Raw genomic sequence first — 20889 nt, forward strand, 5'->3', positions numbered from 1 at the left:
TGCCACGTACCTGGTCGGAGGCTGAAGTGCTAAAAGGGCTCTTCTTGCGGCTAAGTGTAGTAGACCCCTGAAGATGGTACAGGAGGTGCAGTGCCCAAAGAGGCACAGCTTGCCAGAAGGGTACTAAAGATCTGGACTTGTGATTACCTGTAGAATGCTAGGACAGGCCAGATGCAGTCGGACAGGAACTCCAGAAGTACTTGGCAAAGGTGCACACAGGAGGCAGTAGTGGAAACCAGGCCAGGGGTCATACATGAGTGTTCAGTCTGTAGTGGAGGCAAGTAGAAGGTACAAGAGCAAGCCGAGGTCATATATAGGAGGGCAGGTAAGTAGTAGGCAGCGATCAATAGCGTTGGTAATGTAGATTACAATGAGCTAAAGTTTTACTGGAGAGTTTACAACACAGAGGCGATCAAATACCACCAAAAGAAAGCTCTATTTGTGGGGAAAAAAGGGCAAATATTTTATTTGGGTACAGAGTGGCACATCCGCACAATTGCCAGTTAAATTAACGCGGTGCTGTATCGCAAAAAATGGCCTGGCCATGAAATCTTCCGGGGCTGAAGTGGTTAAACAGGAACTCCAGATGTAAAGGAATCACAACCCCACTGTCAGTTTATGTGTAACTTACCCCCTTTAGCTGTATACAGCAGGTTGCTGTGTTTGTAATGTCACTACTCCTCCTGGCTGAACTTCAAAGTTGAAAAACAACAACAAGAGAAGGGCGCACCGACCTTGTGCATTACCACTAAAAAGGTTTATTAAAATCTGAAGACAACATACATTGTACTCACAAACAAGAGATGATTGCGCACATAAAACACAATGGAACCGGTTGTCTCCAAAATAACCAGGGAGCCCCTGTACTGGGTGACATGCTGGTGTCCACACATGTCTGGCTGGGTGGACGCTTTTTGAGGGAAGACCGTCTTCCTCAGAGCCAAAGCGTACTATTGAGCCATTGTTACATTCGCAAGGTGTTAAGTAGTCGGTTTGTTCCTCCCTCCACAAGCTGTCCCCTTTTCCTCTGATTTGTGGTCCTTTGTTACCCTTTATTATTAATTTCTGCAAGACCCAGTGTGTCACTTAGTTCTTTATTAGGCTTGGGGAGTCACGATTCCCTGTCTCCTCTTCGTCTATTAGCCGAGAGGGGGGGGGGTCCGAGTGGCTGTTGCAACACCCTGAAACACCCATTAGACGGGGAGGTGGTTCTTCACTGCGCGCTGAGTCTCAGATGAGACAGGAAGTGACGTCGCAATACACCCGGAAGAACGGTCGGCTGTGTTTACAACAGCTGACCGTTCTCTCTCAGCGGGGAGCGATTGCGGGTGGCCGGCGGTAATCAGAGCCACCAGCCCCATGCATCGGAGTCCCCGCTGTGGGGGGCGGGAGCACACCGCCTACGGTACCTCGGTTCACGCAGGAGGGGCTGCCTGCCACAGTAAAACTGCGGCGGGTGTTCCTTAAGTGGTTAATAAACCTTTTTAGTGGTAATGCACGAAATCGGTGCGCCCTTCTTTTGTTGTTGTTTTTCAGCGTATTTTGGATACCGCTGGTCCTGAGGGGGCGGCAAGACCCAAGTGGTGCATATAACACTTATCCTTTGTTATACCACACGAGCGCAAGAGAATTTTAGTTTGTTGAATTTCAAAGTTCTCTGACTTCCTGTTTCCTTCCATTTCCAGTCCTGATACTACATGTCCCATCATTTTTTGAGCCTCTGTAGCTTTAGGGCGGGCTATGGGAGTCACTTGTACCATTTCTAGGAGTTGATGTGGGTACATCCTAGGGTTACTGTGGGTGTTTCTGGGCCTTCATATGGGTGGTGAAAGATGTAAATGTGTCATACCTCACATGCCAAAGAATAATGGCTTCCTAGAAGACTAGAGAGGAAGGGTTATGTGAGCTTATTATGAAAGTGTTTCTTTCATATGTCAATGAATTACTTTACACGGAGCAGGGCTGTTGGTGGGTGGGATCTGAGGGGTAGGACTCTCTCCGTTCACACTGGTTGGCATATTTAATTGGGCAGGACTGAATTCTAATTGTGATCCATTCAGTCCTGCCTAGCAGCAGCACAGTGAGCTTTCAGAACAGACTGTGTATGAAGGGCTTTCCTTTTGAATAATGCTGTGACCTGTGAGGTGGGACTTGGGAGGTTTGGACGCTTCCTGTAGGTGTGACTTGGTGGGATTCAATGCTAATTAGGATGTATAAAATCCCACCCACCTTCAGATGTGATGGAAATGGCATCATTTGCACAGTCTGAAATGCTACAAAGGGGAGTGTTATAGACTCTAGCTAATGCAGGAAGTGGCTGTAGAAGGGACAGAGTCTATCAGCAGGATATATAGAGTGTCCATGATACAAAGCCACAACTAAACTCAGAATATCAGGGAATCTGCAGACAACAGAGCAACATGGTACAGAGGTATGATCTATGCGGAGATTGATTATTACATTAAGTTCTACTGAAAAGAAAGTTGGAGTTCAGCTTTAAAGTAGAATTCCAGCTTCCTACTATAAAAAAAAAAGATGCTGCAGCACTTAATAGCACATTTGCACTTACCACTTTCCCTTTGTTCCCCAGAGCAAAGTCTCAGAAACACCTGTTGAACCTACCACTGAAGCCCACTTCATGCAGCTTCTTGTGAGGGAGGGACAAGGCTGCTAAACTGTTGAATTGCAAATGTATGTCGTTACTAGTGATGGACGAACATCGGCCGGGGCGTTTCGCGAACGCCAGCCGCAAATTTTCTCAAATGTCCGCGAACCATAAGTTCACGGCGGGCCCCATTGACTTTAATAGGAGGTGAACTTTAAAAACTTTTAGGTCATATTTGCAGCCACAAAAGACTTACTAGATGTGCACAAATAGTCCCACCACATGGACAATGTCATAACAGAAGTATTGCAATTGGAAAAGTTGCCCTAATTTTTTTTTTTTTTTTTTTTTTACAGCAAAAAACATTTTTTTTTCCTAAATCAGCCAGAACTGACAGCAGCCTCTAAATACATGTGAAATACATATAGGGTCCATTCACACATCTGTAAAATGGTTCTGCATCCATTCCACAATTTGGCGGAACGTTTACAGACCCATTGATTTTCAACTCCAGTCTGAAAAATTAGGCATTCACAGGATAAAGAAGTAAGTGTCGGCCATTCCGGGCCCCAAAAATAAGCCCACATGCGTTTACCTGACAGCTAAGAACGTTGTATTCTGTGGCTGAAGGTACATTAGGCATTCACAGGATACAGAAGTACGTGTCGGCCATAAAAGGCCCCAAAAATTAGCCCACATGGGTTTACCGGACAGCCATGAACATTGTATACTGTGGCTGAAGGTACATTAGGCATTCACAGGATAAATAAGTAAGTGTCGGCCATGAAAGGCCCCAAAAATTAGCCCGCGTGGGTTTCCCTGACAGCTAAGAACATTGTATTCTGTGGCTGAAGGTACATTAGGCATTCACAGGATAAAGAAGTGTCAGCCAGTATAAGCCCCAAAAATTAGCCCACATGGGTTTACCTGACAGCTAAGGACGTTGTATTCTGAGGCTGGAGGTAAATTAGGCATTGACAGGATACAGAAGTAAGTGTCGGACTGTATAGGCCCCAAAAATTAGCCCACATGGGTTTACCTGACAGCTAAGAACGTAGTATTCTGTGGCTGGAGGTACATTAGGCATTGACAGAAAAAATCATTGTCGGCCATGAAAGGCCCCAAAAATTAGGCATTCCATGGACATGAAGTGCCTTTTATGCCGCTGTATTTAGCGAAGACAAGGACCATGCATTGTAGTGGGTGGATGGCGGTCTGGCGAATATTTGTGGCCTGTCATGAGGAATTTAAATGAAACATGGTCTACTGGTCACATGTGTTGAATTCCTCAGAGATCCATGCCTCATTAATTTTTATAAATGTGAGGTAGTCTACACTGCCATGAGCTAGGCGAGTGCGCTTATCTGACACGATCCCCCCTGCTGCGCTGAACATCCTTTCAGACAGGACACTGGACGAGGGGCAAGCCAACAGTTCCATTGCAAATTGTGCAAGCTCTGGCCAGAGGTCAAGCCTGCCCACCCAGTAGTCCAGGGGTTCATCACTCCTCAGAGCGTCCACATCGACCGTTAACCCGATGTAGTCGGACACCTGTCGGTCTAGGCCAGGCATGTCCAACCTGCGGCCCACTGCCCCCTGACAATTATTTTTTTGCTGGGGAGGAAGGAAGTCGAATCGGGGGCACGGCCATAGGGGCTTCCAACTAACTGTAGGCAGAGGCGGCCTCGGAGGGGAGGGGGGGAGTGCTGCTTGGATTACAAGCAGATCAGGGATCTCCTGCTTACCCAGCAGTCGCTGTCATACGAAGCCCCGCTTCCTGGACCGGCTACTATGATAGACAGCATATTGGTGACTTCTATCATAGGAGGCAGGACTTCATATGACAGCGGTCGCTGGGTAAGTGGGAGATCCCCGCTCTGTGCAATCCAGCGGCTCTCTTCATTGTATAGGCACGCACTGGTGAGGCTGCATTGGATGGGCATGCACTGGTGAGGCTACATTGGATGGACACTGATCAGGCTGCATTGAATGGGCATGCACTGGTGAGGCTGCATTGGATGGGCACTGATCAGGCTGCATTGGATGGACACTGATCAGGCTGCATTGGATGGACACTGATCAGGCTGCATTGGATAGGCAGGCACTTGTGAGGCTGCATTGGATGGGCACTGATCAGGCTGCATTGGATGGGCATGCACTGGTGAAGCTGCAGTGGATGGGCATGCACTAGTAAGGCTGCATTGGATAGGCATGCACTGGTGAAGCTGCATTGGATAGGCATCGGTGAGGCTGCCATGGATGGGCACTGATCAGGCTGCATTGGATGGGCATGCGCTGGTCAGGCTGCATTGGATGAGCACTGATCAGGCTGCATTGGATGGGCATGCACTGGTGAGGCTGCATTGGATGGGCACTGATCAGACTGCATTGGATGGGCACGCACTGGTGAAGCTGCATTGGATGGCACGGTTTAGGCTGCATTGGATGGGCACGCACTAGGCTGCAAGTGCCATGCGATCCCCCGGCTGCTGCAGGCGACTTAGGATGTCTGCAGTCAGTGACAGAGCCGCTGCTTCCTGTATAGTTCCAGCTCTGTCACAGGCGGAGTGACATGAAATGCCGTCCGCCTGTGACAGGAGCCATACAGGAAGCAGCGGCTCTGCCCTCTACTGCAGCCGCTGCTTCCTCCAGCAGTACCCAACGTCATGACCAGCAGTACCCACACGACCAGCATTACCCGCCAGCAGTAACCGCACCAGCAGTAACCGCCAGTAGTAACCGCCAGCAGTCTGCAAAATAATTAGAAAAGGTATGTGCATTAGTGTGTGTAAATTGTTGCAATATGTTTTTTAATAACCAGTTGTGTTTTGTCATAATATGTCATGTCCTTGTTTATACATGTATGAATAAGGACATGACATTTTCTGGCTGCCTAAGTCATATGTACTAGGGGTGCAACTATCCCCAGCACATAACTGTAAATATCCCAGCATGTGCAGTGTTTCTGACTCCTACCACCATGATCACTTCAAATCACTGAAGTGGTCATGGTGGTTAGAGTGTTTCTTTAAAATCACTCAGAAGAAGTAAACCTCTGTATACTGATTGCATTTCATTTTATCATCCTCTAGTTGTGTTAAATTAGTGCAGGGGAGGAGGGGGCGTAGGAAGGGCGTGGCAGCGTTTTATTACTTATATACCTTAACTATAGTATAATTTTATATGCGGCCCGAGAGAATTTCTCTACACTTAATGTGGCCCAGAGAAGCTGAAAGGTTGGACACCCATGTTCTAAACCATCCCTATTCTCCTACTTAAAGGTTTTTGTAAAAATTTCAGTATCTTGGTAATAGATTTAGTCTGGCACCACAATTTCCACGTAAGAGGAAGGTGGAACTGGTCTTTCAGATCTTACCCTATATCACAAAACCATCTTATTGGCATGAACACTAGACTGGTTCCATCAGAAAACCCACTCACAGGAGCTTAATTATAAGAAATCATAAATCCTGGATTGTTACCTGCTTTATGATTGCCAGAAGGGTCATCCTTCGCCACTGGGTGACCCCCACGGCTCCTTCAGTGGGAGAAGTCAAGTCGGATATGAACCTTCTCATGCAAAGGGAGCACCTGGACGTACTCCTCACTAAAACGGATGAACAGAGATTCTGGAAAAAATGGGCTGTCTATTATGACTTGCAAAGCTTCACCCACCTTCCTCGTAGCCCGAGTGTAGGCTTCCATGTCCCACGGTCACAGGAGATCCTTCCCATCATTCCCCCCCGTCTATAGTCTCATCCAAGTTCCTGTCGAGTATGTTATATTGTCTGTTACTTTAAAATGCACTAGGGTCTAGGTTATGATATCTGTTGGGTCACATATCACTCGGACCAATACCCCTCCCTCCTCTCCCCTTCCCCCTTCCTCTCCCTAACTTCCTTTTCCTCCATACAGTTATCTGCCAATGTCAGCTGGTGATCTGCACCAGGTTTACCTATTACTCCACTTCTTCTTATCTCTCCTGTTCACTGTTTCTCCCTGTTTCACCCCCCCTTCTGTCGCCGAGAGGGGCTTCAGTCGGTGGTCCTACTAAAATAATCTCCTGATACGTCCCACGTATCTGCATGACTCCCCCCCCCCCTCCTAAACCCCCCCCCCTCATGTTCTGGTTATGATAATTTTCGTTTTCATGGGTATAGTTTCATCAGTTGCTTGTGGGTGACCAACCCAGTGTATTAGTTCATTGTAACTGTTACCCTTTTGTACTATGTTGTTAAAATCTTGAAAAACCAATAAATGTTTCTTTAAAAAAAAAAAAAAAAAAAAAAAAAAGAAAACCCACAAACATTGTGCAACTATGAACCTTGATCTCCCCCAGATATTCCAGGACATTTCTATGGTTCGATACACTGGTGAGATCTGAACTAATGCCTCGTTTCCACTGAGTGGTACGGTACGGTTTGGTTCAGTACGGTACGGTTCGGAACAGTACACATTGTGTTTCCACTGCCAATAGTACCCTTTCATGATAGGCGGTCTCGACCACAATGGATGGCGGGTGACATCACCGGCCCCTCCCCCTTCGCACGCGTTACGTCCCACTGCGTGGGACTTCCTCAGCTGAGCGTCACCCGCCATCCATTGCGGTCGAGACCCCTGTGTTTAATACAATCTGCTCATCACATGCACTTGTATAGTGCTTTACAAGGTAATTTTTATGATTTTATGCTATGTTCAATAAAGTAATTTATTGCAGTAATGCACTATGTCCGGACTTTTGTTTTCCTATGGACCTGTGACCTGCTTTATGGACCTGTGATCTGTTACCTGTGAGCCTTATCTTCTGATGAAGAGGAATACTGATCTGATCTATATTGGTGATATCCTTGGAGAAAGTTTGTCTTACTAGCCCGTCTGGTGACACAGGGGCTAAGTGTGAGGTGAGAGGCTAATGAGACTGGGTGGAGGATTACCAGCACATTGAAGAGCACTGAATGTTTATATCTTGTGCATGCTTCACCATAATTTTCACCTGTGGACTGCTCTCCTCGATATCATCTTCATAATCCATATTTAATAGCGCTGCACTTTTTGTTATATATTTGTTATTGGGACTTTTGGTTTATTGATCCTTTAGTGCATAGCAGCTTTATATTATTTTATACAGTTGCGCTGAATTTTTTATCTATTATTATGGGGAAGGGGCCAGTAAATATGTCACTTCTTTTTCTGAATGGACAAAGTGAGTGATCGGTACTGATCATTTGCTGTGTTCATTCATAACTGAAGTATAGTAAACTGTGTTTACTATGCTTCGATTTGGGGAGGAACAGGAAGCCGTTCAGCACAGAGCACTTTCCATTCATTCACTGTCCATTGCAGCTGAGGCTGCAGAGAAAGTAACTGGGGAAAATCCGTCTTCAGTTCCTTTCTCTAGCTCAAAAGTGAGACACTTTAGGGGTCTGTTTAGACCCTTGATATTTCACCAAAGCCCCTCAATGGGGCTCCTAAAAAAAAAAATAAAAAAAAATAATTAAAAAAATACAATTGTAAAAAATAATAAAAATGATAAACTATTGAAACTTTCCACTGTCCCCAGTCTCTGCCCTACTGACACAATCCACTCAGCAATCATTATCAATAAAATGGCCCCATTTTCTGCAGGGCTGAGCATTTGGAAGGGGGGTGGGTGGATAAAAACAACGCTAATTGTGCATATGCAATAGGTGCTTTTTTTAATGAAAAAAGGTTTTAATACATTTCAAAATGTTTGTTTATATTTATTTGGTGTGTGTGCTTGTGTGTGTATGTATGTATGTATGTGTGTACATATACAGTATATATGTACACACACTCATACTCATGAGTCTTTGAGCTTTGAGGTGAATATACTAATTCAATAGGCTGCACACAACTATGGCCACCTGTAAGTGAAATATGGTTTAATAGCAGAAGCGTTCAGATTTTATAAAAAACACTAATATACTGTATGTGAGATTTCTAACCACAGACAAACAGCAGCATGATGTGAGTATGCAGTTTGATGTGGCTCCTACTGGTGCTTACAGTGGGGCACACTCCCTCATTTTACCCCATAGAAGTGGCTGTGAAATTTTATTTTAGGCTAGCTACAAAGGCCTTGGGACTAATGCTGAGTCCTTTCTCGATACTCGAGAGCAGCCAAGTTTTATGAGCCGTAGGTGTGAGTGGTTCATTGTGGCACTGGGAAGGTGGTGCCCGACAAGAAAAAAAAAAAGACCTTCCAGTAAAAGCTCTCATGGGAGTATTCCAGAAAGCAAATATCAACTTGTATTGCCAAGGTGACCAGATCATCAAGAGTAGTGTGAATTTCAAATCCAGCCAGTTCGTCTTTAATACACGCAGTCAAACCCTGCCAGAAGGTGGTCATGAGGCCTAAAGCGTAACTCCACTTTTGTTGAGAAAAAAAACATTCCCCTCTGGGTGATCTATGGACATCTCAAGTATTATAACAACCTTTGTTGCAGATTCCTACCGTTTGTTATTCTGAAGATATAGCTGTTTGTTCATCCGTGCCTCTGTGCTGACTCAACCAACTGTGCAGCTGCAGAGCACTAATGCGAAAATCTGCTGGACCTGCATTCCTTTAGACGTGTTCCTATTTTTAATATCTCACAAAAAATTACATTTTTGTTGCAGGGGATACCTGAAATCTGACTTGCATCTTAGTGCAGACACTTCCAGGTAGCCATGTTGCATTGCATTTTCAGAAAATTACAGTGGCTGCAGATTGAAAAGGAAAGGTTATTTTGAATAACATTCAATTAGAATATGACTTGTGTTGCAATTGTATACGCTATATTATTTTTTACTATTCTTTTTCCCCACGTAAGTGGAGTTACCCTTTATTTATACTAGACAAGTTCAGCAGAGAGCCTAGTTTCACACTATACAGTAAATCTCATATGAATCGCACAGGAACTGCACCCCATTTCTGTAAATAGCATGCCAGTCAGTGCGGTACGATTTGAGCCCATTCATTTTGAATGGGCTCAAATCGCACCACATCCACACCAAAGTCATGCATTCGACAATTTTGGAAACGCACTGCAACTATATCACATGGTCATTTTATACCATGCGATCTGATGCATGCAAACACACTGCGTTTGCGACCTGTGTTTGGGATGTTGTTAAGACTGCACTGGCAACCACTGCAGATCCCAAGGGTAGAGGGATTTGAATGCAGTGTTAGAAACCGATTGCTGGTTTCCCACACCACATTCTAGTGTGAGCTGAGGCTAAGAGTTTAAACCTGGATAGCACACAATTACACTGTGAGTGAACCTTGCCGCAGAGGAGGCTTAAAGGATAAGTCCACCCTAAGGATGCATTCACACTTTAGCGTAGCATTTTCACATGTTTTTGCGCTATTCCATGCAGCGTTTTGCAGGCGTTTTTAAGCTTTGGTGTTTTTTTATTAGCCAATAGGAAAAATCATCATCTGTTTCATCATTTGCGGCTTTGTTTTTATATTTTTTTCATCTGCTTCCTGGGTGAATTTTCTTCATCCTGTTTCTGTTCTCCATGTTCTTTGCTGTGTTGTTTTGTGTATTTTGCTCTGCCAAGATGAGTAATGATGAGATGGCGTGTTTTGTGGCAGCAACCATTGTTACGTCATAAATATGATGACGTAGGTCATCATTTTTCTTCGGGAAAAAGAGAGGAAGCAGCGGGCACGCAGATACTGAATCCACCCCATAATTGCCAATCGAGAAAAGAGAGGCCAATTTTGGGTCATGTACAGTGACCTACGTCATCATTTTTTGAGTACAAAAGGTTAGTCCAACTTCTTTTGAATCAAGATGGTTGCCTTTGTTCCTTTTTTATCATGTCCACTAAATCCAAAAATTTTTTCTCACAGTTTTGATACTGGGTTTACTCAGTAGTCGCTTGCAGCGAATGGACACATATTTCCATAATAGTATACACCCTGTTTAACGTCTAATCATCACAGTGAAGTCATTTTTTTTTTGTTAGAACTAATACATGAAGAAACCAATATGCTTATTTTTATATATGAATAACATAAAAAACCAAACACACGTGTTTTAAATAATACAAAACTTTAATTGTAAAAAATTATAAACATTATGTAACGCTCCTGCGTTTCTTATATGGTGTGGATTTTCAGCTGCAGAAATAGTTCCACGTCAGTAGTCATGTAAGAGATATGCTGAGATACCATTCCCAACCTCAATGACTCATCATGTGTGGAAGGTCTTATTTCAGCCAGTAAATACACACAATTAGCAAGCTGGTTCCTAGAATGACTTTATGTATGTGGTAACACAATGATGAAGGTTGAGGGATAGGTTGAGTGGAGGTGGTAGGTGATAGACAAGGCATAGGAGTTGAGAAGCTGGTCGTTTTTCTCAAAAAGAGAATCTGCCCAGGCTCGAGGATCGCTTGATAGGTAAGAAATAATAGTACAAACCTTAATGTGATCAGTAAGGTAGGTACGAGGTTTTAGCAAAAAAAGTAACTCACATGCGTTTTTAAATTCGCGAAATTTTTTGCGATCGCCTGTAAAAACCAAAGGGGGATTTATCTTGGGTTCAGGGGACTGAGCAGAGGTAAGTTGTGTCAGTCTAATTACCTGCTGCGACAGAGCCTGATTGTCTTCTTTTAATTCAGCAAGTGCGTGTATTAACGCAGATACTTGCTGTTTTTATTGTGTCACCTGAGTGGTTATTTCTGCTGAATCCATTTTTAGGTTCGTTCAATCTGTAACGCTCCTGCGTTTCTTATATGGTGTGGATTTTCAGCTGCAGAAATAGTTCCACGTCAGTAGTCATGTAAGAGATATGCTGAGATACCATTCCCAACCTCAATGACTCATCATGTGTGGAAGGTCTTATTTCAGCCAGTAAATACACACAATTAGCAAACTGGTTCCTAGAGTGACTTTATATATGTGGTAACACAATGATGAAGGTTGAGGGATAGGTTGAGTGGAGGTGGTAGGTGATAGACACTTGAAGGTGAGACAGTAGCAGATGGATGCAGGAAGGTTTAGCAATGTTGTATGATAGCAGATGATAGAATAGCAGGTGGACATACAAAAGAGATCAACCCAGTGCAGAAAAGTAGCAGTAGTCTCAAGAGCTAGCAATCTAGTTTATGCAGATGTGATAAACAGTCTTTACTATGCAGAGCTAGATAGTGTAAGCTTAGTATAAGTTTATAGAGAATTCCCCTGCGGGGTACTTAGCACTATTAGCGATACAGCCGAAGGGTGGTTCAGGAGAGGCGGATGATCCAGTAGCGGGATACAGGGATCAGCGCAGCGAGGTTCCGTCAGCGAAGTAAGCTTGCAAGTAAGCTTGCAAGCATGGAAGCTTCAAGCAAGGTTAGCATCCAGGTAAGGGTGTTTGAACGAACACATGTGAGTGAGAACCGGCGCTTTAAATAGCCATCTAGTCCGGCGCTGGGTGATGACAGCTCCAGTCTTAAAGGTGTATGCGCACCTTTCCAAAAGTAAATGGTGGGGCGCATACACTTGTGGAAAGTGTAATTTAGGGTACCAAAGGTACCGGAACATTACAATACCCCCCCTTAAGGCCTGCTCCTGAAGGCCTCTGGAGCTGGTTTGTCTGGGTATCTCGCATGAAAATTGCGGATTAATCTAGGGGCATGTATGTCAGAGGTGTTTAGCCAGGTGTCGTCTTGGGGCCCATAGTTCTTCCATTGAACTAAGTACTGAAGTCTTCTTCTGTAGATACGAGAATCCAGAATCTCTTTTATCTCGTATTCTTCTCCACCTTCAACTTGTACAGGAGGGGGAGGTGGAATATTAGGCCTTATTCCTTGGTCCGGAACATGGGGTTTTAGTAGCGACACATGGAAAATGGGATGGATTTTTAGGTCCATTGGCAATGTAAGCTGCACTGCAGCTTTTCCAATAAGTTTCTTGATTGGGAAAGGTCCCAAGAACAGAGGTCCAAGTTTTTTGCTAGGGATCTTCAGTCTCAAGTTTTTTGTTGAGAGCCAAACGAGGTCCCCGATAGTATACTGTGGAGAAGGTCTTCTACGAAGATCGTAGTACTTCTTTTGTTGACTGTGAGCGTGTGCAATGGTAGTATTTAGTAAACCCAGAGAATCCTTTATTTGGGTAAGATAGTCTCAGGCTACTGGGTTATTTGAAGGAAGGATGCGTGGAGGGAGAATAGAGGGATGGAACCCATAGTTCAAGTAGAACGGACTCTGCTTGGTTGTACTGTGAGTTGCGTTGTTGTAGGCAAATTCTGCCAGGGGGAGAAGATCCAACCAATCATCCTGTTGGCAAGAAGTGTAACAACGTAAATACTGCTCGATGCATTGGTTGACTCTTTCAGTCTGTCCGTTGGTCTGCGGATGGTAAGGAGAAGTGAGCTTCCGCTCGATCCGTAGTATGTGACATAGTTCTTGCCAGAATTTAGAAATAAATTGGGATCCACGGTCAGACAAAAGAGTTTTTGGGATACCATGTAATCTGAAGACATGTTTCATCAGGAGTTCTGCCGTTTGTTTGGACGAAGGTAGTCTGCGAATAGCAATGAAATGTGCCATCTTTGTCAGATGGTCCACTGACACCAAGATGGTATTAAATCCTTTGGAAGGAGGCAATTCTACGATGAAGTCCAATGACAAAACCTCCCATGGAGTTTGGGGTATTGGTAGACTGCATAGTAGACAGGATGGTCTCGTAGTGTCAATTTTGGACCTGGCACAGACATTGCATGAAGAGACGAATTTCTGTATAGATGTTTTCATGTCAGGCCACCAGAATTGTCGAGAAATCAAATTGAAAGTCTTTGTCATACCCATATGTCCTGCCATAGGCACATCATGCGATAATTCCAAGATCTTGGGTAGGTGGTATGTAAAGTTTGTCGTTGTAGTAGAGGAAGCCTTCTGCATCGGTATTTAGTTGTGGTGGGGGTGAATCCAACCTTATACCATGCAGAACCTCTTCCTTCAAGGAACGGACAACTCCAATAATGCGTTTGTGAGGTATTATAGGAACGGAAGGAATTTCAAAGTAGTTTTCTTCAGTTAGTCGTGATAGTGCATCCGCCTTTTTGTTCTTATCTGCAGGTGTGTAGGTCACTAGGAAGTTAAACCTTAGAAAGAATAGTGACCATCGTACCTGTCGATGCGAGAGAGTTTTGCTAGTCTGAAGATATTGGAGGTTTTTATGGTCCGTGTATATAATTATTGGTAATTGGGTGCCTTCGAGTAAATGTCGCCAATTCTCCAGAGCCAATTTTATAGCAAGCAGTTCCTTTTCACCCACGGGGTAATTTATCTCGGGACTGCTCAGGGATTTAGAAAAAAAGGCGACTGGATGAAGTGGTGAAGTGGGGGTAGGTCGTTGGGAGAGTATTGCTCCTACTGCCAGGTTTGACGCATCTACCTCCAGAATGTATTGGAGGGATGGGTCTGGATGGCGTAATATGGGAGCGGAAGTAAACCTTGTCTTTAACAAGTGGAAAGCCTTATTTGCTTCTTCTGACCATTTAAATGGTATTTTTATGCTAGTGAGCTGTGTGAGGGGTCTCACAATAGCAGAAAAGTTTTTTATGAACTTCCTGTAGAAATTTGAAAATCCCAGGAATCGCTGTAGCGCCTTGCGTGTAGTTGGTGTAGGCCAATCCTGAATGCAGGATATTTTACTCATGTCCATCTCGATTCCTGTTTTGGATATGATGTAGCCTAGAAAGAGTACCTCATCTTTATGGAACAAGCATTTCTTCAGCTTCACATAAAGATTATGTGCAAGCAATCTCGATAATACAAGTCTTACATGTCTTATGTGTTCAGATAGGGTCCGTGAATATATAAGTATATCGTCCAGATATACCACAACACAGACATCTAGTAAGTCTTTAAAAATATCGTTTATAAATCGTTGGAAAACTGCAGGGGCATTGCATAGGCCGAATGGCATCACAAGATATTCGAACAATCCGTATCTAGTTCTGAATGCAGTCTTCCATTCGTGTCCATCACGGATTCGAATGAGATTGTATGCTCCTTTCAGGTCTAATTTTGAAAAAAAAGGTAGCTCCACGCACCTGCTCAATGAGCTCAGGGATAAGCGGTAGAGGGTAGCGATCTTTTATTGTGATAGCATTCAATTTCCTGTAGTCGATGATAGGTCTGAGACTTGAATCTTTATTGCGAACAAAAAAGAGTCCTGCTGCTGTGGAAGAAGTGGAAGGTCTAATAAAACCTTTTTCCAAGTTCTCATCCAAATAGGTTTTGAGATGGGCAAGTTCATCCTGTGAAAGAGGATAAACATGACCGAACGGCAATTTGCTATTTGGGAGTAGATCAATGCTACAATCATAGTCTCGATGAGGAGGTAATGTTTGAGCATTTTTCTCACGAAAAACCTTAGAAAGATCCTGATAACATAGTGGTGCAATCTCATCTGTCACCACAGACAGAATCTTCCCGGAAAACGGGAGGTTACACGTTTCCTCGCAATAACAAGAAGGGAAGGTCAATGACCGTTTCTTCCAATCTATGGTTGGTTGGTGTGTGTGTAACCAGGGAAGTCCCAACACAATGGGAAAGTGGGGTGAAGGTATTAAATCGAAAGTAGAAGTCTCCCTATGAGACTCGTTAATAGTGACTAGAAGTGCTTGTGTCTGATCGGTGATCGGACCAGAGGATAACGGAACACCAGGAATAAGACTTACTGAGACAGGTTTGAGTTTAGAAATAATAGGAATTTTATTTAAAGCAGCAAAACATATATCCATATAATTTCCATAAGATCCTGTGTCAATCATGGCCTTAGTAGTAATCCTGTTCTGGTCCCACTGTAATGTCAAAAAAACAGAAATGTAGGGGTTAGTGAATGAAGTTGTCAATCCTCCTAGAGAGACATGTGAACACTCACCCTTCTTTTTGTTGACTAGGGGACAGACGTTTATCTTATGATCCGGGGATGCACAGTACAAGCAGAGATTTTCATTTCGTCTTTTGGCTTTTTCCATAGTTGATAGCGGTGGGAGTATGGTTCCTACCTCCATAGGAACGGCCAGACTCCGAGAGGAAACGGATAATGGCATTCCCATCTTTTCAGCCTTTCTTTCTCGTAGTCTTCTATCTATGGTAATACTGAGTTGTATTAATGCATCCAGGGTTTTTGGCAGATCCGCTCGGGCGAGCTCGTCCTTAACGGCTTCTGATAGGCCAAGCCTAAATTGGGTTTTCAGAGATGCATCATTAAATTCTGAATCAAGGGTCCATCTCTTGAACTCTGCGACAAAGTCTTCTACAGGCCTCCTTCCTTGTTTCAAGGATCTTAACTGAAGATCAGCAGTACTCTGCCTATTGGGGTCATCATATAGGCTAGTGAGCTCTGCCAGGAACAAGGCATAGGAGTTGAGAAGCTGGTCGTTTTTCTCAAAAAGAGAATCTGCCCAGGCTCGAGGATCGCTTGATAGGTAAGAAATAATAGTACAAACCTTAATGTGATCAGTAAGGTAGGTACGAGGTTTTAGCAAAAAAAGTAACTCACATGCGTTTTTAAATTCGCGAAATTTTTTGCGATCGCCTGTAAATACCAAAGGGGGATTTATCTTGGGTTCAGGGGACTGAGCAGAGGTAAGTTGTGTCAGTCTAATTACCTGCTGCGACAGAGCCTGATTGTCTTCTTTTAATTCAGCAAGTGCGTGTATTAACGCAGATACTTGCTGTTTTTATTGTGTCACCTGAGTGGTTATTTCTGCTGAATCCATTTTTAGGTTCGTTCAATCTGTAACGCTCCTGCGTTTCTTATATGGTGTGGATTTTCAGCTGCAGAAATAGTTCCACGTCAGTAGTCATGTAAGAGATATGCTGAGATACCATTCCCAACCTCAATGACTCATCATGTGTGGAAGGTCTTATTTCAGCCAGTAAATACACACAATTAGCAAACTGGTTCCTAGAGTGACTTTATATATGTGGTAACACAATGATGAAGGTTGAGGGATAGGTTGAGTGGAGGTGGTAGGTGATAGACACTTGAAGGTGAGACAGTAGCAGATGGATGCAGGAAGGTTTAGCAATGTTGTATGATAGCAGATGATAGAATAGCAGGTGGACATACAAAAGAGATCAACCCAGTGCAGAAAAGTAGCAGTAGTCTCAAGAGCTAGCAATCTAGTTTATGCAGATGTGATAAACAGTCTTTACTATGCAGAGCTAGATAGTGTAAGCTTAGTATAAGTTTATAGAGAATTCCCCTGCGGGGTACTTAGCACTATTAGCGATACAGCCGAAGGGTGGTTCAGGAGAGGCGGATGATCCAGTAGCGGGATACAGGGATCAGCGCAGCGAGGTTCCGTCAGCGAAGTAAGCTTGCAAGCATGGAAGCTTCAAGCAAGGTTAGCATCCAGGTAAGGGTGTTTGAACGAACACATGTGAGTGAGAACCGGCGCTTTAAATAGCCATCTAGTCCGGCGCTGGGTGATGACAGCTCCAGTCTTAAAGGTGTATGCGCACATTTCCAAAAGTAAATGGTGGGGCGCATACACTTGTGGAAAGTGTAATTTAGGGTACCAAAGGTACCGGAACATTACACATTAGCATTGTAAACATATTTTTAACATACTGAATGGCAAGAAGATCACATTCCACAAGATAAGACCACCTCCAGAACTGCAAAGTGCCCAAAAAAAGGGTGCAAAAAAACAGAAATTGAGCTAACATAGCTTCCAAAAAAAAAACAATTAGAGGTGATGGTAGGTTTGTGATGAGTTGACTAGCTCATTAGACGACATCATCACCTTCATGGCATGAGCATAATGTGACCAGGTGGAGGAAGAGGGATTTTCAGGAACATTCTGCCAATTAAAAGATGGTGATGCTGGCAGAGGAAGGGGGGACTGGGCAGGATGTATTGTTGCACATGATGTGGGGGGCAGAATGTTGTGTTGGCAGATGATTGGGGGTTAAATAATGTGGTGTTGGCAGAGGGGGCAGGGGGAGACTTGCAAAGGGGCCATAAGGTGGTGGAGGTTCTGAGCACTGATATGTTGTGGTTGGCGGAATAAAAGTGGAAATATATCAGATGGTATCAGCCAACATGTCTGCTTGGAGTTCTGATGGTACCTTCTCATCAGACCTTCAAGACACCAGAAAAGAAAAGTGCCCATGAGACCTGTTGGTGTTCATCGTTTCCAACATACTGACCATAATGTTCAGTATACGGCTAAAATAAGGGTCAGGGGTCCTCCTTCTTGTTGCATGTATGTTTGCCCTTGCAGGTACACGAGGACAAATAGGTGGTGTGGAGTCCTTGTCTACCACAGGTGTCACAGAGGTGGAGCGTGCTGAAGTTTACATTTTGTTCTCCATAGGTTCCTGGCCTGCTTGCTGACTGCTTGTATCTTGATCCAAATCCTCATTTTCAGTAGGATCCTCCCAGGAGCTTTCCGTACTGAAAATAGAAAATATTTGTTAGAACTTGCTCTTTTAATTTTTTAAATGCCATGTGTACAGATGATAGCTTGCCTCCCCAAAGCCACAAATGGCTGAAAGAACTCCATTTCTTTGGCATGGATATAATCTGCGGGAGCACATGCCACAGATCCACTCCTAAACTCCCTTAGCAGACGTTGATATCTAGTGTAGGCATCCGGTAGACTCTTCCACTTGCCTTTCAGAAGCCTAAGTGTTAAAAAAACAAAAAAATCAATAATATATATTTATTTCTTTGTAGGTACCTAGCAATCGGACAATCATTGGCTAGTCTACACTATGCCTTTCGGGTTGGAAAATCTTCAGCCGGTTACATCGTCCATGACACCTGCTCTGCTATTTGGGATGTGTTGAAGGAAATTGTGTTTCAAAAACCTACAACAGAAGAATGGTCCTAGATCTCTGAAGTTTTCTGGCAACGATGCAACTTCCCCAATTGCATTGGTGCAATTGATGGGAAGCATATTAGGATTATAAAGCCCATGGGCAGTGGAAGCCAGTATTTTAACTACAAGAAATATCTTGCATTTGTGTTAATGGCAGTGGCTGATGCTAATTAATGCTTTAGTTATATAGACATTGGGTCGTATGGCAGCAGCTCTGACTCAAGTGTTTTTGGCCATTCCTCATTTGGGCACATGCTGCGTAGCAATACTCTGGACCTTCCAGAAAACAGTCCCTCCCGGACACAAATGGCCCTCTCCTACTCTAGTGTTTTTGTGGGGGATGAGGCCTTTGCTCTGGGGGAGCATCTTCTATGGCCCTATTCAGGGCACAATCTTAGTGTACAAAAGAGAGTATTCAACTATTGACTAACAAGAGCCAGTTGAGTTATTGAATGTTCACTTGTAATGTTGGAAAACAAATGGCGGTTCCTGCACACTCCGATTGTGTTGATCATGCAAAATGCAATCTGTGCTGTTAAAGCTGCATGTGTCTTGCATAACTTTGTAAGACAGCATGATGGATTCCAGTTTGAGGACTCATTAGGACATAATATGGAAAGAGCTAATTGGACTGGTGTTCATGGAAGCAGACAAGGTACACATGTCAGGGATCAATTTGCATCCTACTTTATGTCTGCAACAGGACAGGTCCCATGGCATTTTGAAGCAATTGAATAATTGTACATTTTGAGAAACATGTAAAGATTTACCATGTATCTGTTGGTTAATAAAAATATCTTCTAAGCTGTACTGAATAATAAAAAAAAAATGCTTTATTGATAAGTCTCGTATTTTTTTTTAAATATATGTATATTTTTGTGTACATCATCCATACAATATCCACTACTAGGGGTCGGAGAGTGTCCTCATGTATTTGTGACATGCTGACACCTTTCTACAAGTGTGTCCCCATGTAGCCTTTTTATCCCTCCGGCTGGCAGCTGCTGTGGTATCAAGTGCCTGGAGTAGCACGAATGTCTGAGTAGCTGGCTGGCAATGTCCTTTCTGTAGGTGGGTAGCAGCCTGGCACCAGAGCAGAATACAAAAGCAGGACCAGGAGACTGGCAGCAGTAACTACTCAGTACTTGGCTGTGTGCGTGTGTGCAGGAATGTGGCCATGATGAACTGGAATGGTACATGTATTGCCAATTTGCTCATAAGTATAGTATAAGCACGTGAGCAATGTAAAGGAGTATGAGCATAAGCTTGTAATAGTTTTCTAGTGATATAAATGTGGTTTACCTTACATGCAGGGCAAAAGAGGAGGAGAGGGATGGTGGATGGGTCTAGTAAGTTTTATTTCTTTGCATGGATAATTAAATAAATAAAAAGGCATATCATCTCACTTGGGTGGGTGTGGGAGGTGGTTGGGTTTACATTGGATTATCTTACCTTTATCATCCTTAGTAGTGCCAATTAAGTCTGCCCAGTTTGGGAACACTTTGCTGGCAATCTGTTCCCATAACCTCCTCTTGCGCGTTCGGGACTTGTAGGATGGATCATTTGAATCATGGAGGCAGGGGTGCTGCTTTACCATCCAAATAAAATTCTCTGGATCTAAAAAATACTGCTTTATCCATGTTGCTTCCCATGGCTGCTAAAACTAAACAAACAAAATGGAGATCTGTGCATTTCCTGTGTATTCTTTTGTCATTTTGTTTATGGAAATATATTTCACCTTAGCAGAAAAATGCGCGACAGCCCGCAGAAATGCGCAAATCCTGCATTTCTATTAATTTCTATGAGAATAAAGATATGCCAGTAACGCACAAATCTGCCCGATTTGGGTGACAAAAAAAGCTCCAGAACTTGTTTGAGCTTCAGGCATTTGGCTTCAGGTGATTTTGAGTGGAGATGTGAACCATCTCCATAGAGAATAATTGATTTTTTTGTCCAGCGTTTTGGAGCTTCAAGCTACAAAACGCTGAGGTGTGAATTGGGCCTAAAACTAAAATCCCTGCATCTATAGATCTCCACGATCTAACACTAACCTATCTAGTCCTGTAAAGAAGAAATTAGTATACAATCCTTTTTTGAAGCCGATCCGACCCAATCTCCAGCAGCGGACGCTCTGCAGAAGAAATGGCCGGCAACGGCTGTCAAAGGAATGGGAAGTGATGTCACCCATAGACCTATGGGGCTTCCTTTGTTGGCTGTGTCCTCTGCACTCACCTCCACAGTGAAGCCACGGCTGACAGCTCAGCGTGGAATCGGGTTGGATCGGCTTCAAGAAAGGTATATTGATTTCTTCTTTACAAGGGTAATTAGGTTAGTGTTAGATTGTGGAGATCTATAGATGCAGGGATTTTAGTGTTAGGGTGGACCTTATGCTTTAAAGATTTTATTGCAGGGAGGCAATAAAGCAGCAATGTTTTG

The 20889-nt window shown here is 43.7% G+C and overlaps 1 pseudogene across 1 annotated transcript; it reads left to right on the forward strand.

Moving 5' to 3' along the window:
- The first annotated feature begins 253 nt into the window (after positions 1 to 253).
- On the forward strand, positions 254 to 18627 carry LOC309550434 (annotated as a pseudogene). The gene is made up of 4 exons: positions 254 to 325; positions 10243 to 10375; positions 10470 to 10566; positions 18309 to 18627. The product of its transcript is annotated as an uncharacterized misc_RNA (transcript).
- Positions 18628 to 20889: the final 2262 nt, after the last annotated feature.

This window comes from Pelophylax lessonae (genome assembly GCF_965119305.1).
Source record: "Pelophylax lessonae genome assembly, chromosome: 3".
Classification (NCBI taxonomy): domain Eukaryota; kingdom Metazoa; phylum Chordata; class Amphibia; order Anura; family Ranidae; genus Pelophylax; species Pelophylax lessonae.